Below are 17309 nucleotides of genomic sequence, written 5' to 3'. Positions count from 1 at the left end.
CTGCATACAAGTAGCATAAGCTGCACTTGTTTTTTCTTGAGACCCTTAGAATTTAATTTTGTATAGCAACTTGCCAGCCAGGCTCAGAGCCAACAGGATACTTCAGTTTCCTGGAATTAAGGTGACCCCCAAGTCTTATGGATATAAAGGCACTAGTTATTTTATTGCAAATGTTGACCTCCTCAAGCACTAAGGGTGCAAATATCATGTGCAAGCTTCACCGACCACCCAGCTGATCTAGTGGGCACTTCTCACAGCAGCGTATTTTTTTAGATCTACCATTCAGGTCAAGTACTAGCTGGATGTTTGCCTTCAGTATGTTCATTAATGCTTTTGATTAGATGCTATGTTCTTTTCCATTTCACGTCAAACAATATGCAGTACTTCTGTGAAGGTATTACTGCTCATAGAGATAGCTAAAAACCCAAGAAAAATACTCAGCAATTATGGACCAACCTCATAGCTCCTGGTAGGATAATCCATTAATATGCAATAGTCACTGAACACCACAAACCACTGTTTTTTCTTTCCCCTCCTGTTAAAATAGTATGTTGTTGTTCACTAGCACCAGAAATAACAACCAGCTCCTATAATTCCTGTTAGTTTCATTAGCCAGCATTTGCAAAAATAGTCAGGAATTTTTATACTTACCTGGACTCGATGGAGCTACCATGCACATTCCATGGACTGTACTCCATACGATCATCTTCCATGCAGGTTTGCTCTTGGATGTGCCAGAGCAATGCCTGATTCTCAGTCACTTGACCAGGAGCCGTGACAGCCTAGACACATCGCATACCATCTAGCACGGTAACAGCCGACAGAGCAAGAGACAGACAACTCTTATGGATCTGTTTCATTTCTGTCCCTGCAGTGAAACAGGAGTTATGTCTCCCTCATCTGTGGAAGGATTTGAATTTAACAGGTACAACAATCTACTGTTGCTAGCATGAACAACCTACTGAAAAGATAGCTCTGCATGGAACTGCATTTTACTAGACTCTGTGAAAATTTTCTATTTAGGATAGGAAGACTTTCAGAAAACTCAGGGTGACACAAAAATGTAGCAAATAAGAAGAAAATGATGGCGAAGTTTGTCAGTCCTAGGAAACTTCCCGAAGCTTTTAATCCAAGGTAGCGAAAACTCTGAAATAAAATTCTTTTGCACCAAAGCTTAAAACATAGGCAAGAATATTGAAACAGGATTTTTCATAGAACATTTTGAAGCCAGATGGTCACCAAACCCAAGTCTTTCTCACAGTCATTTTCAGCACAGTGGCATTCTCCGATTTGCAGTGGTTTTGCTGAAGTGAGAACCCCCCCCCCGCCAACCCAAAGCCACATACATATCTGATTGGTTTTTAAGCTAATTTGTGTTTGTAAACTGGTTTGGTAAGCTAGTTCTGTGTTGAAGTACCTTACAAAAGATAAGTATTCAAAACAAATACGGATACGTGCATATGGAGAATTCACCCGGGTTTTCACTTTTTCTTCGGACAGCCTTGCATGAGAAGGAATAAAAGACACAGGAAGAAACAGGTTGTGTTACCTACTTAAATTTTCAGTTACAAGGCAGGTATTTCCTGCAAAGCAGAAAGGGAGCAGATTAGGTAAACAAGCTGTTTCCTTCAGCCAGAGAATTTCCAAACTATGTCTCTGCTTGGGTTATGGATTTGCACAATATCCAGAATTTATCTAGTACTGTCATTTTAACACCAGATTATAGTATTCATGTGATCTGCATGCATTCCCCCGCCTCCCGCATCTCCTTTTCCACGTACGATTAGGCTTCAGACAAATTCTAGAAGTAAACCCAAGCAATTTCCAAATGCAACTCCATTTCAAGATCACTTGATGGTAAAAAGCGAGAGTTTGCTTTTCGTGATCCCTCTTACAGAGACACAGTAATGAAGCAAGTGCTAGAGCCAAGAGCAGCAGAGCTGGAAGTGTAGCTACAAGAATATACAGAACTGTTTCAAGAATAATTAGGCCCTGGGTTGCCAGCACTGACCAAACGCTGAGAACTCTTAATGGCTGAGTTCACTTGAAATTGTAATACCTGCCCTAGTATATGGCATTTCAGTGGATCACATCCCACCTTTTCTGGGTTCGAAACAGCTCACTGAAGGAGAGATTCATTTGCCCTGCTATGTCCCGCTAAAACCATTGAGGCGAAGGGTGTCCCGACATCAGTCCTCCTGGAGTCTGTTCTGTTCGCCACAAGGCAGTTCACTACTTCATTAGAAATTGTCATTCAAAATGAAAGTGTGGGGGAAGGAGGAAGCAGGGTTCACATACTGTTCTCACAACCCCCGGTAGTGAAGTCCCTTTTTTAGCCTAGAATTGCCGTGTTAACCCTACTCTGTATGGAGGTTGCCGGTATCTCCTCCAGCAGTTAGTTTATGCACCCACCGAGCAACTCCCTAAATCGTTTGTGCAGCTCCTGGTTAATGAGTCTGAGCTTGCTTGACTTGGAGCTCCTACAGGTTGTTTTCTTCCCGACTGACCCTCAAAAGGGAGATGGTTTCTCGCTCTCTTCCCTGACGTAAATTATTCCTAAGAATTAAAAGGAGAAATAATAAGGTGCAAGATACTGGCTGAGAGGTATTAATGTGGGGCCTGTCCCCATAGGAACCATCCTGCTGAGACCCTCAGGAGGAAACTAATTTTCCAGGACACGACATCTCCAGCCACACAGTGCTTTTGCTCTCAAAAAGACTGCTCAACTACTGCTACAAGGAGTCTGCACAGTAAGGTTAGCTAGCCTTTAATTTGTGCAGGAAACAAATATAGGCTTTAGCATCACTTATTTCTAACAGAGCTGAAATAGGGGATAGGAGTAGAGGACTGAATTAAGATTTGAAGAGGATATGGTGGATTATATCAGCTTGAATTACAAAGGTTTAAACAGGCTTATCAGCTAGTCAGGCAGCCAAGATGAAGAAACTAGATTATTCACCATGCGGCAGTGCTGCTAACAAGGGTTGGATATCATGAAAGGTCAACGACCTTTTCTGATATCTTTGGCATTTATCTTCTTAACTGTTATCTAAGTTCTCTAAATTACTTACCTGCGTTCAACAAGTCACGCAGAATCCGGCCTCACAAATCCCTTCGTGATTTCCGAGACACCTTTCATGCCCCCTGACAGTCCCAGAGCTGTTCTCCAGAAGCTGACCGCTAGCCACATTACTTAATGCCCCCCCCAAAAAGTATCTTCCACTAGAGTGCTCTCAGGCTTGTGGAGAAATACTACCATACAGAGGCAGGCAGCATTTTGGACAGAGAGGAGGCAGCTGGCACCAGTTCACTGAAGTCTTCAGCAAGTCACTTAACATCTCAGCAGGGGCTAACCAGTTGCAGTACGTGCTAGCTGCTTGCTACAGGTAAGGAAAGGAAATATTCCAGCCCCTGGAGAACTTGCCTGAGCCTGCTTAAAGCACCAACAGTTTTCCCTTTGCTTCCTCCACTTTCCTATTCAATTCACCACACTTCTCTTTCCCTGCATCTCCTCACATCTCATTTCAACAACAATACAAATCCTTCTTTCCCTTTACTTCTGGGCCCTCTTTTTTTATAGAAGTGTCCCTTTTCATCCAGGTAACTTCGGTGCTCTTCGTTGCTTGGCTATATATCTTTGTTGCCCCAATTACTGCTCCTTGCCACATATTTTTCCACTTCCTTTACATTTATGTATTATTTTCATTTCATAGCCTCCTATCTCTTCAGTCCTTCTTCCATTTAGTGTTTTCATTTTCCCTTGTAGACCTGCTCCGAGTAATAAATACTTGGTTTGATAATTAACTCAGAAGAGCATTTCACTTTTTCTTCCCAACTCCTTTTGCTAAAAACACATTATGCACTTGTTGCAGTAGCAGCCAGAGGATGCCACAGAAATGAGGGTTTCTATTGTGCTAAGCACTGTAAAGGCACATTAGTCTGACTACTTGTAGTCACAAGACACTTTGTCCTTTGAAGAAGTTCAAGGTTTGTAAAAGCATTGACCCGAAAGGGGACAAAAAGTAAAGCGTTTAAAATGAGATTCTGAAAAGTAAGTAGGATTTATCCACAATTGTTAAGGGAAGAAATATGTTGTGAAGTGATGCTGAAACAGAAGAGCTTTCAAGAAATATTTCTTCAAGCTTTTCCAAAATGAAACATCAAAACAGTTTTTAATGAAAATTTTAGATCTTATTTGAAGTGACTTTCTGGTAGAAAACTCTTACTATAAATGTTGTTACCAACTCTAATTGTGAGCTTTCTAGGTAAGTTACTCAAAGAGGAAAAGGTGTATATTACCTTTCATACAGTCATCAGGTAAATTAAATTGGCAAATATAAAATTCAGCATCAAAAAAGAATGGCATTTTTGTGGGTACACACATCTATAAAGGTCATTTGTGCTAGACGTGAGAGGCAAATGGCTCTGCTCCGACTCTGCCAGCCAGGAAATGAGCTGTTGCTGCCTTCATGTTCCATCAAAGGTTGTGGAGGACCGGCAAGAGCAAGGACGGGCTGCAGGGCACCAGTGACTGGTCCCAGGCAGAGCACGGTTGTGTCCCCTGCAGCACCCATGCTGTCAGCCTGCCCTGGACGTGGCCACGGGGCTCTGACCGGGGCTGCCAGAGGAGTTCAGGCCCCCAGGGGAAGGTCAAACCGTCCCCACCGGGGACACATGGGGCAGAAATGAAGGATGTGTCACTGCAGCGGTACAGAAAGAGCTGGCGGTTGTTCAATGCCAGTGGTTTATACAGGCTAACTAAGGTACCGGCATTCATGCAAAACACAGGCACTTGGGGTCCTGCCTCCCCCACGCTGCTACTGATCAGCTGCTGACTTCAGGTGCAGCGATTTCATCTCTGCTTCATCTGCCAGGGCCCCCGCTGTTCCCCCACCATCACCACCTTTGTGCCTGCGCCGGCAGCGCAGGGATCCAACTAAAGAATCAGTCTTCCACAAACTCCATGCGTGGCAGCAACCGGGAATTCTTTGAGACAGGGCTCATTTTATCTAGATGGCTTTTTTGGCCTTAGATACAAATGAAAATGTACATTAAAATATTATAATTACTACTAAACAAACAAACAACTTTGGAACCAAGACAACACGTGAAGTCTCACTATCCTACATGTTCCCAAAACTTCCCAGGACTAGAATTACAATACAAAAAAAGTATTTCCTAGAGGAAACTCAAGTTTAAAGACAAAATTTTAAGTCTTGTGGACTCATTGGCATGGAGCAAATGACAAATACACAGCTAGAAGACTTTTGTATTTCTGATTAGCTTTACTTCGTTAGAGTGTTAGATCTTCCAGGGTAAATCTTTCCTTGCAGTTCAAAACCAAACCTCCAAATTCTACCGGAAAAGAAAAAGTGTCACAAAGCAAACTGTTTCACACTTCCGTGCCTAAAGCATAATCTCTGCTGCAAGACATGCCTGAGCTTCACACCTGAAGAAAGAGGCACAAATTTCAAACACAAAGTGAAAACCCCGTAACAAACATGCTTTTTTTTTTTTTTTTTTACCTACCCACGTCTTCTTTCAATTCACTTGCTAAGTGAACAGGAAGCTGCAACAAAGTCTTACAATGAAATAAGAAAATAGCCTAAATAGAGCATAGAGCAAACAAGCGATGCCTTTGTCTGCCAGGCTTTGGCAGATATCTGTGACAAACTTAGAAACTTGACACAGTTGTATTTCCACACTTCCCCACTCTTGGATGAAAAACAAAGGGTATGTTGATAGTGAAAAACAGGTCTAAAGAGAGAATTATATAAGCATAAGGGCTGCTCCATAATAAGATGTTAAGTATTAAACATCCTTCCCTTCACAATGGAATAAAAAGAGCCAGTGCTTTCATCGGCTCCATAGATTTTCATACCAGCTGAAGGTATTTGGGCCCTAGTCCCTCACTGATACATGGCTGCTCTGCACGTTAGGCGAGAGGAGCCTCCATTTCCCCTATGCCCTGATCCCAAAGGCCGTGGTGTCTTTCTGCAGCTGCCACCTCTGTACTCCGCTCTTTGCTGCTACACATGGGTACCAGGCCAAAGAGGTTTTGGAGAGGAAGATGAAGATTATTTGCACTCAAAAAAAAAAAAAAAAGCAATCAAAACATTTAGATGTTGTTCAAACATTTAGAACCTCATGTGCCACAATCAACACTTTCCATTCCCTAGTATTATGTAGGAGAGCTCCGTTCGGGTGGTCTGTGTGCACTCCTCCAGTCCTGCTTTGGGGACTACTGTTTGCGAATGAGCATTAGTTGATCTGCACTTAGTCAAGAAGCAACCATCAAATGCTATCTACAATATAGGAAATAATCAGCTATGAAACATTTTGTGCTTGTATTGAAAGGGTCATATTTAAACACGTAAGGTGATGGAAATGTCAGCTGGTATAAGCTTACGATGCATAAAAGTCTCATGCGTTTCCTTTTGCTCATGTTTGTTTATGAGTCAGAGCAAGGTAAGGCAGCAGTACTTTCATTCCAATCTTATACTCCCCTGTCATCAGGAAGAACATGTTCAGAATAGCTGAATGATTCAGAATAGTTTTACTTGTCCCTTTTCCTCCCTTCCTCCCAGGAAAGGACATGCTTAATATTACCATGGTTCTAGATCTGATTTTTTCCTAGTTTAGAGATAATAGATATAAGCAGGAAAACAATAAACAAACAACCCCCCCAGTCTCTCTTTCGAATCCTCTGCATTAAACTGAACCCAATAGATTGTTCTGTTTCTGTGAAACAAGGTTTGTAAGAAGAAAATCCCTCTGACTCAACCAGATGATTAATGGAGGGAGGAAAACCCCAGGCTGGTAGCACTTCACTATCCAGAAGTTCACTTTTGGGTTTTTCCCCCAACCACAATAACCAGTCTAAGATTTTCTCTCCCTTGTTTATGTTCTGACTTTATTCAATCTGTCCATATCCATTAGAGATCACAGAAACGTAGGGGTGGAGAACATCCAGAATCTTTAAATTTGTAACTGTGATGGTTGCTGGATCTATAATTTTGGAATTGACTGGCAAGGGGTGGCCCAAGAAATGAATTGTATCCTAGATTCTAGTGCATAAACTGTGTACTTGATAGATGTACTGCTAACAGTACAAAAAGATGCTGCAAGCTGTATGAAGTGGGGGTGGAGAGAGAAAAGAGAGCAAAGATAGAACAACAAATAGTTAGGTGCTCCCACAAACTTACCTATACCTTAGCCTATAGCCCATGAACTTGCACTTCACTCAGAAACTGAATACCATCGTGTATAAACTTATTTTTCCATTAGTGACCTCTGGAACAACTCAGCACTAAGTGGTGCTGGTGTACAACAAAAGAGGCAGCCGTGTGCTTCTGTAAAATAGGAAGCGAGGCCATGCTCCTTCTTCATGTACCATCAAGCAGTAACAGGATAGAGATAGTACAACATACGAGACCCAAGTATCTGTGAAGGTCTCGTCACTCTTGTCAGAGCTCACTTAAGGCAAACTTTTCAATCAGAAAGATTAAGGAAACTTCTAACATATTTAAATATGAACTTTTTTAGACCAAGGGTGAGGTACTCACTCTCTTCCCCAAAAGAGAGTACTCAGGCAAATGCTTTAAATTCAGGAATTAGGGATTATGAATGATTCAACTTCATGCGCATTCTGGCACTGAACAAAATGCTCTGATGATGGAGAACCAGCCAGCGATGAGGACACAAAATTGAAAATACAGATACTCCTCCATAACAGAGTGGGGCATGTCAGGCTGACAGATCCAGAGAGGCAATGAGTACTCTAGAAACACTTTTCTCATTTTAAGATGATGCCAAATTTCTAAGGTGAACACAGTGCCTAGGAGCTGACAGCAAGAGGGCCCTCATAACCCACTCCCATGCACAACAAATGATGTCAATATGAAGTCCCTGAAGTTTGTGGAGTGTTTCCAGCATGGAGCACATAAAGCTGTCGGGTGAGGTTGTCACAAATCACTCAGCTTTCAGGCAGGAGGCTGAGGGGAGCTGGCACTCGAAAGAGACCATGACAGTCTGTGGAAGCCCGACATGCTTTTCGAAGCTGATACTGAAAGAAACTGCCATGACAATAAGAATTAGGCAGGCAGCTGATATATTCAGCAGGCACATCTATGCATATTGAGGGTGCTAATTAGGCCCCTTCTTTGCTGGGATTGCTGAGGGACAGAACAGACGGTGTACAGATAAAACGCACCGTCTTCTCTATCAGCACCATTACCAAGGGAAATCAATAGTTAAAACATCTTGCTACTGACAACCAAAATCCAGATTAAGCCCGCATTCAAGAAAGCCACCAACATCTTGACTAAGGAGAAGGAAAAGAAAAAAGAAGCTTTGCATACAAATGGTTCATTTTCTTCTGCATCAGTAGATGGTGCTCTTTATATTCTATTGCAGGTTACTTCCGAGAAATGGCGCTTGCATGTCTGGGGGTGAAATCTTTATCCACACACTCTTCTTCATCTCCTTAAATTGCCAGACCTTCTTCCCTCTAAAGTGGCTGGACACTAATCATATTAGTGCTCAATGGGTTCAACCAGGAACTTTAGATTAATCTGTCACGGTAAATAACTAAAGGAGTCAGGGAACATGTAGGATATCTATGCCCCTCCGGAAGGCTACCACTCAGTAAATACTAATGTGGTCCTTCCTTTGTAAGTGCTGCTAAAGGCGACTCTCCACGCTTCCGTCCGTGGTTGTCCTGGCAGGAATGTGCTGAGCGGCAGAGTGACACCACGTCTGACAAAGCCCAAATGACAGCGCTTGTGGGTGCACAGTGTTTAGAGCCAGCATACAAATTTGACACATCGGAGACACATCAAAACCACCCTGCACGCTTCTGTAACACCGCTTACTCCTATTAGGCTACCGGAATGCCAAACACCCTAAATCGTCACATTCAGATAAAATTTCCAAGTGCAGCATGAGCGAGGACACATCCTGGGAAACCCACACAAATACCAGCCCCTTCTCTGATCCCCAGAACAGAGGCTTCCATGGTCCAGCCAGTAGCAGAACCAGCTGTCCTCATCTCCACACGCAGGTACAGATGCCCTTGTCCTCTGGAAATGGAGCATCTGGGCATTTGTTCCAGTGGACTCACTGGAACTCAGGCAGGTGATGGAATATCACGCAGTCTTTAAATAGCCTGAGAGGCATGACGAAACAGAATCAATTTCTGGGATAATAGGAGGAAAATAAGTCCAAATATACACACACATAAATCAAGCAAGTTGGCACGCTTACATAAAAGTGCTATAAATAATGCAGTACTGTGCAGGACTCTTTGTCCTTTCCTAGCTGCCTTTTAAGTCTACGGCCTTCCACAACTGGCATTCATTTTTTCATGGCTTCCTACTGAATCTGGCACTACAAGTTGCTCTAAAGAAAATGTGTTTTATGAAGTGACCTGGATTTATTAAAAAGGAATTAAGCTATAGCACAAAATGCATCCAGCCCACGACAGTGAGACCACAAACCACAAACCGTGGCACCGACACCTCTACAATGTTTGTCAATCAGCTCTCCCATCAGAGAAAAAAAAAAACCAACAACAAAGCCAACCCAAAAATTGCCCCCAAGCCCCGAGGAGGTATCTGTTACATTTACTACTGCCTTAATTCCATAGCAAACCTGCTCAGGGTGTTACTTTTCAGAGGCCTGAGACTGAGTCTTTTAAATCTCTGGCAGTGAAGGTAACCCACAAGGAACCACATGGAGAGAACTAAGACTTCCTCAAGAATTAGCTCCTCCACAGCTGCTCCCTTTTTAAACCTAGAAAAGCCTCCCTGATTTTTTGTTAGTTGTTAGTCTTTTGCCCTTGCGTACAGAGCCTGCTCTGTGCCCTCGGCTGCAGGTGGAGTATTTCCCCAGAGCAGGCGAGGGGGAGAAGCAACTAGCTGGAAAATCAGTCTCTTTCCCGTGTGGCAAGGTGCAACACTTCCAGAGATTTTTCCACATAAATGGATCAGGTTCATATGCCCATTACCTGTTTCCAACCTCCTGCCCCCGCCCCGGCACAGTCCTTGTGTAAGGACTCAGTTTTGCTCTTGCAGCAGGCCTCCCAAAGATATCAAGAAGGACAGGTTCGCACCACCACCCAAGGCTCAATGCCTCCGGCTACTTTAAAGAAGCATGGCCTGCATCATGGGAACCTTTGTTATCTGTACTTACTGAAATGATTCGAGTTCTGCTCTGTGTCTTTCTCCCACATCTCTCTCTTTATTCCTAAATCTTGCCTCTCTTTTCCCTGCAGTATTACCCAGTTGCCCTTTCCAGCAAGACACATGCTCCCTTTCAACCTTTGATGTAACAGGTTCATCGTGAAACTCAAGTATCCATAACCTGAGGAATTTCCTGAGAGCAAAGGAATTCAGCTTCAAAACATGCTGCTGAAAAGCCTGTAGAGAGACAGGAACTCACTGTCTTGGTTTGCATTTTCACAATTTCTTTCTGTGCTAGAACATTCGCCTTGAGAAAGCACTGAATACGACACGAAGATAAATACAGCTTTGGCACTCAGTGCTCTCCGCTTTTTCGTTTGTCATTCTAATGAAGCAACACAAACCCCAGTACTTTTCTCCCAATGGAAGACATGTATCTGATAGCCCAGAAAATCCCCTTCTGTACCTTAAACTTCTGTCTCAGAAATGCCACCATGCTGTGGTAAACTGAATTATGTATCTTGACCTGACATTTACTGTACCTATATATTGGTTTGTTTTCACTCCATGCTCTGCTCTCTCAAGATAAGCCACCGTTTGAACGGAGATGGAGAAGGACATGGAAACAAAGGAGGATGAGACAATTCACTGGCACTGGGAAAAGACTGTAGCTCCTGCTCCGGGCACAGGGCTGGTTCTGCGTTTAGAGGCAGAAAGATGAGAACAAACCAGAACAGACCTGGCCGGAAAGGAAGGAGTTTGAAAAGCTCTCCAAATTAACACAGGTGGCTGCTGGAAGGATCTAAAGTTCTGGCTGCTCAGCTTATCATCAGAAGAAAGTCTTTGCACAAGACAGATGGATGTATTGACCATTTTAAAATCCTCTAATTAAATTGTAGTTTGGGTTAAGATAGCAGCAAAGTCTTTATGCTTGCCAGCAATCACAGACATTGGATGTAAAGCAGAACAGTTATTGATCCCGCCCCAGGATAACAAACATCTTCATCTTTGAGCTACAGCAAGGCAGCTGCCAACTAACTGGCAGCCCAGGGTGCTGGTGAGAGGGGAGCGCGATATGGCTGATCTGTACAAAATAACCCTGCAGTACGGTAATACAGGATCTCTCTGACCACTGAAGAAACTAGTTCACTCTAAGAAGTGCAATTGCATAATGACATCTGATTACTTGGCCAGCATTTTAAAGTTTTAAAGATTTGCATGCCCTCCCCTCTGCCTCTTAATAGGAGACTTCAGTGACATGCTGCTAAAGGCTCATGCATGCCAACAAGCCTCTGTTCTTTCTCCTGTTAGTGCTGTCAGGTCTCTCATATGGGCTAAGACAACCTTGCCCAATTGTCTCCCATTGCATGCTTCACTGTTGTTAGAGCTTTTCCTCGTGAATCAGTGCAGGAGAGACATTCCAGCCCTGCGCGGTAGCTAGGGATGCAGGTCACGTCAGGAAAGACAGTGCTCAAAACGCCCATAGCAAACTACTAAGTCTGCAGCCTAGGGCAGGAGTCCCTCACTCACGTCAGGACCAGGATGGTCAAAGCAGCAGGTGTCACATCAGGAAAGCAGAGACATAAAAGGATGGGGGGTTTTGGAACTAGATGATTAGGTGTTAGTCTCTTCTCCCAAGCAACAAGTGATAGGACAAGAAGAAATGATCTCAAATTGCTCCATGGGAGGTTTAGGTTGGATATTAGGAAAAATTTCTTCACTGAAAGGGTGGTCAGACATTGGAACAGGCTCCCCAGAGAGGTGGTGGAGTCACCGTCCCTGGAGGTGTTCAAAAAGCGTGTAGACATGGCACTTGGTCTAGTAGCCATGGTGGTGGTGGGTTGACGGTTGGACTTGATGATCCTAGAGGTCTTTTCCAACCTTAAAGATTCTATGATTCCGTGATCTTTAAGGTCCCTTCCAAGCCAAACCATTCTATGATTCTATGATAGTACTGTAAGTACTGCTAGCCACACATTAGTGAAATTCTTTATAATAGAGCTCTGCTCCCCTCCTTCACTTCTCCAAACTTAAAATTTAACCATCTAAATCATCAATACAACATCTTTAAAAACACTGGAATCAAAGTGAGAAGTACAGGTAGTATTTCATAATTACTTTGTCAGGCTCTCTACAACCACAGGGAAATATTACTGAGTTGGCACACAAGTCATGTTACAAAACACAAGCCTTCTAGGTAGGGTAGAAACTCCCTCACTCCAGGAATTTTAGAAGTATGAGTATAATGCCCTTCCTGAAAACCTGGACGCATTTAGCTTTAAATGCATTAATTCTCCATATTTCTCCTGTGTTAAATTATAGGTGAATTAGTGCTCTCAGCAAGTCATTGGAAGTCTGAACTTGCAAATATGGTAGTAATGCTCAGGGGAAATTCAGAGCCAAGACTCTGCAGATGTACCACAGATCTGTTTGCACAAAGAGAAAAAAGTTACTCCAGTATATGGAGGAAATGGTGTGTTACTACCTCTACTCAGGAGAAGCCAACCTGCATTCCTCATTTGATGGCATCCTTCCATCATGGCTTTAAACAATCTCACAGAGCTGCTGCTGCTGGGTAAGAGGTGTATTCTATATCAGAACTGACTTCAATTCAATGTTGGGTGTATGATCATGCTGTGTATGATGCATGGCATTTTTTGATTTCACTTTATAAAGTGTTTTGATATGTTTCAAGGATAGACAGTCCTGTAGGAAGTCTTTTATATGAAGCTTTAAAAAGCACTTCAGTACAAATCCATTTCTGTGTAGCTAGTCTCTGGATTTCAGCATTGCCTAAGCTGAGCGGATGGGCACGTTAAAATACAGAATGCTATGACAGCAGGGAAAAAAATTAGCTACAAGTCACAGCATTTGCATATGAATCATGCATCCAATTAAACATGTTTAACCAGTGAAATAGAAACCTTTGTGAGCTACAAATGGCCTCAGTCAGAGTTTATTTCTCTCAATTAAAAATAAAAAAAGCTATCAATAGTTTCTTTGAAAGAATCTCCTTAGCCTCTAGCTACCGAGAAAGAAACTCTGGGTTTTGCATGTCAAAACTGCATGTTTGTTCAACAGTGTTAACAGTGAAAATTTTTGACGTATTCTGGAAGTTAGTTAATAACAGTTAAAAGAAAAGCAGTCATATACATATGGAGAAAATTCCAGCTTTTCTTTACACTTCACAGCTTTGTTACTGCTACTGAGTTGTGGCACAACTCCAGGAAAACTGGTGCAAGGCACATCAGAACCTGCCATCTCTGTGTGATTCAATGACCCTCTGTGAACTGTCCCACGATGTAAAGTCATAATGTGTGTGTTTCAAACACAGAATAAAAGCATTCAGGAGAAAGCCACAAACCAGAATGGTCAGCCTTTACCACAATTTTTTTCTCTCCAAGCAGCTGCAATACCCAGGTTGTGACTGTTCAGCTAAAAAAGAGAATTGTTTCCAAGACCGACAGAAAATAATTTACACTCTTCTCTCCATTTTAGCATGGTGCTATAACTCCAGACATAAAGTTTCACTTCAAGTAAAGGGCAGAGTGAGGTATAAACCCGATGCTTTCTCCAGGGTGCTTGGCTCACAGCAAAGATGAACAGTTTTAAGCACGTATTCAGTCATGTACTGAGAAGAAAATAAAGCTCAGCGCACAAAGATCAAATAGTAACAGAACACCATTCCCTTGCTTGCCCCACTTAATTTTCAAGCTTCAGGGGTACTGGTACTTTTTATTTTTTTCCCCACCAAGGTGTGGGTACAGTGTATAATCCACCTCCCTATACCTCTCTACCCCCCTATACTACTTAATAATATGCCACCTCTGTGTTGGGGAGGTGTAGGTAAGGTTGGAAAATGGCTTGCTCTACCTGCCACCTCCGCTTGAAGGGAACGGCATCAAGTTTCTGAACTCCATTTAGAAAAACTTTTCTTTTCAGCAGCTGCAGAGTCTGGCCTAAGGAGCATTCTAGGAACCACGTAGTTTTAGCACACTTTCTGCTAAAACGATAACCAGTTTTAAAGACAGAAATGCCATCTGTTTCTGCAGTGCTCACACAGAGGGGTAGCACTGCTGGCTGCTTTGGTGTCATTCAACTCCCATCCCAGACACAATGTCTTTGCTCCCCTTGATCACATCTGACCTATAGAGCTGAACCTACACGCATGTGCACATCAATGGTGATGTAGAAGGACGGGTGGTTTTCATTCATCAGTTAAATCAGCATCTGAGCAGAAATTTCTAAATAGCAACCAAATCGCACAATTGCCCATCATCTTTAAATAATTTGTAATTTTGATCTTTAGATTATAAAAGGAGAAAAGCCACTCATGCAAATATTTCTGCATCCCTGGACAGTGCTACAAATAAAGTACTGACTAAGCAGCATAGCAAGAATTTATTGGCACCAATAATAGCACGCAGAGTAACTCTTTCCTAAGCATCAATTATGGAAGTGGGAGCTGCATGCACACAAAAAAGAAGACAAAAATACTCTTAAGTAGCATATTTTCATAAAAGAGAAAAGCACCTTTCTTAAGTAGACTTGAAATAAGAGTTATTAAGCACAGGACATGAATAGAAAGACTATAGTACACTAGATTAGAAACAAAGCAAAAATCAAAATAATGGGATTATTCTGCTAGTTTATACATCTGAAGCAGCAACAACAGAGCTTGCTTAGAGCCCATCAGTTTTTCAGCAATGCCATACTTCTGAGAGAACATGAGCTTGTTAGCGAGGAAGCTTAGTGAGATGCGCCACGACACTTCTGTTGGGAAAACTTCCTCCCACTGAGGATGCAGCATTTGTGCATGACAGAGTAAGGCCGCCCACAACACCTAACAGGGTCCATGACTGCATTTTTCAGCTATCACATGGAGACAGGAGTTCAGTCCATGTCCTGCCTTCTCCACGCAGAAACTTTAACCCAAGACTGTCGTGTCCCAAGAAAACACCTTAAGCATATATTTATTTTGGCCTCTGAGAAATACCGAAATATCCACATCAATGTAGACCAATCGCTTTATAGCCTTAAAACAATTTGTCGGACAAGATAGCCATTTTCCATGCACCTGTGCTCTTACTTTCTGCAAATGCTAACAAGTCAGCGACAGTTTATACTACAAGGAAACTAGCACACACTTTGCTGTGCCCAAATGTGCTGCTGAACAGGAAGTAAGAAAACAATGTCTTAACAGCTGTGAATGTGGCGAGGCGAGCACTTTTATCTGCTTACCAGATATTTCTTTAAATAGAGACGCAACCACAACACTGTTAAGCTGAAAGGTTCAGTAGTTGAGTGATTCAGTTCAAATTCACTACTCCAATGCATCATGGACCACTTTTCAAGAGTTAGCTTGAGTCATTATTTCAAATCTTCATCTTAACCTACACGCATACTAATTAGATCTAAGTGGTCATTCAGCTGCACTGCAAAGATACCTTGGCTTATCGCTAAATATATGCAATCACAGAGATTAAGCTGAGGCAGGGTCATCCATTTTTTTTATTTCCTCATCACCGTTTGTGACTTTGCAGATGTGTGCATGAACACAACCCTTGACTCCCAGTGCTGCCCGTTAGGGGAACAGTGTCCGTCAGGGAGAAGATGCAGGAAGGATGTTAGAGGAGAAAAAGAAGTAGTTCAGATGCTTTTAACCTGCATTGTCATGGCAAAGGGAGGTGGGAGCAGAGTCTGATTTCTAACAGAAACTCCCAAGAAGACAGCCTAGCCTAGCCGAGGTCTCCAGAGCTCAGAACTTCTGTTGTGTCCAGAACAGGTATAGGCCAAAGTCCAGTTAAGAGCCGACATGGACCATGCTGTGATAACACAGCCTTGGAGAAGTGGTGGCAGAGGCTTAAGAGTTCAGATGCAGAAAGAGCAGCCTGAGTTACTACAATTCATCAGCTGCTTGCCAGTCATCACTTGAGCGCAGGTGTTGTTTTGCTCAAAGTAAGGGTTATTTTCATTCGAAATTGTAATTGGGAATACTTCACTCAAAGCAGAGCAAGTTTAAGTCATTGCAACAGAGAGGACAAGCTTCTGACATTCTCCCAGTCAAACACTTAAGCTGGAAGCAATGGATGAGAAAGTACACTGTGAAGGCTAAACTGGTTAAAGGACGCACTGCAGAATTGGAATTGGCTTAATCACTGTAGCAATGAGCACAGTTTGGGGAGATTCTCCAATAGGCTCCAGGCCACATAGACGAGAATTTGAGTTTTCTACATTAGCTTCAACTGAGCCACATGGACGTGCTCGTGGTAGTCCCAAGTAACTTTTAAAAGCACAAGCTTAGTATTTTAGGGACCCTATCTTGCTCACAAATTCTTCTTGCACTTTGGTCAAAGTTGATAGATTGTCTGCAAGCTTGCTGTCAAGCACAGAGTGGGGCTCCCTGGCTTCACTAGGATGTCTCACATGGGAAACATTTGCAGGATCAGGTCTTTGGCTGCCCAGGGATAAATATTTGCCCACGCTCTTTGTATAAGTGTGTCAAGGGGGAATTACAAAAATCCTTAAACCAGGTAAGTAGATTATAGCAACTTTAATAGAAAACTCATTCTCTTTGTGGCTATTGAAATACCACTAGAAATTACATCTCTCATAGGATACAGCATCTGTCTGAACAGAAAATAAAATCCGCTGAAGTCAATGGAAAGGCCATACTTCAACAGGTTTTGGATGAAAAGGCATCTGTTCTGTTTTCTCTTTGCTAGTCATGCAGAGACTGCTCAGCTATCTCACAGCATGCAACACAAAAGAACCCACCCAAAGATGCACAAGTGTGCAGTGTTAGCTTCCAATGGAAATTTTGACAGTGCAGAATTACCAAGATAAGATTTCTCTTTGCAGTCCTTGATAATACAGTTCTGTAGCATTCGGAAAAAAAAAAAACCCTGTGGTTTCCCCACAGGAAACCCGTGATATTGCTTGTAATAGCAGCCATAATTTCAGGGGCAGTTAATGAGGTAGTATTGTGCTTAACAGTGGATTAAGTAAAACAGTGGAATGCAGGACTTTGTCTACAACGCACAGATGACACTGATTGTTTTTTCAATTTTATCACCAACTACAAAATTCACTGTAGAAGTTAGAAGAGCTCTCTGCAACATTTGAGGC

The sequence above is a fragment of the Grus americana genome, unplaced genomic scaffold, assembly GCF_028858705.1.
Source record: "Grus americana isolate bGruAme1 unplaced genomic scaffold, bGruAme1.mat H_6, whole genome shotgun sequence".
In the NCBI taxonomy this organism is placed as follows: domain Eukaryota; kingdom Metazoa; phylum Chordata; class Aves; order Gruiformes; family Gruidae; genus Grus; species Grus americana.
The sequence above is the reverse complement of the archived record's forward strand: the minus strand, read 5'-3'. Positions refer to the sequence as shown.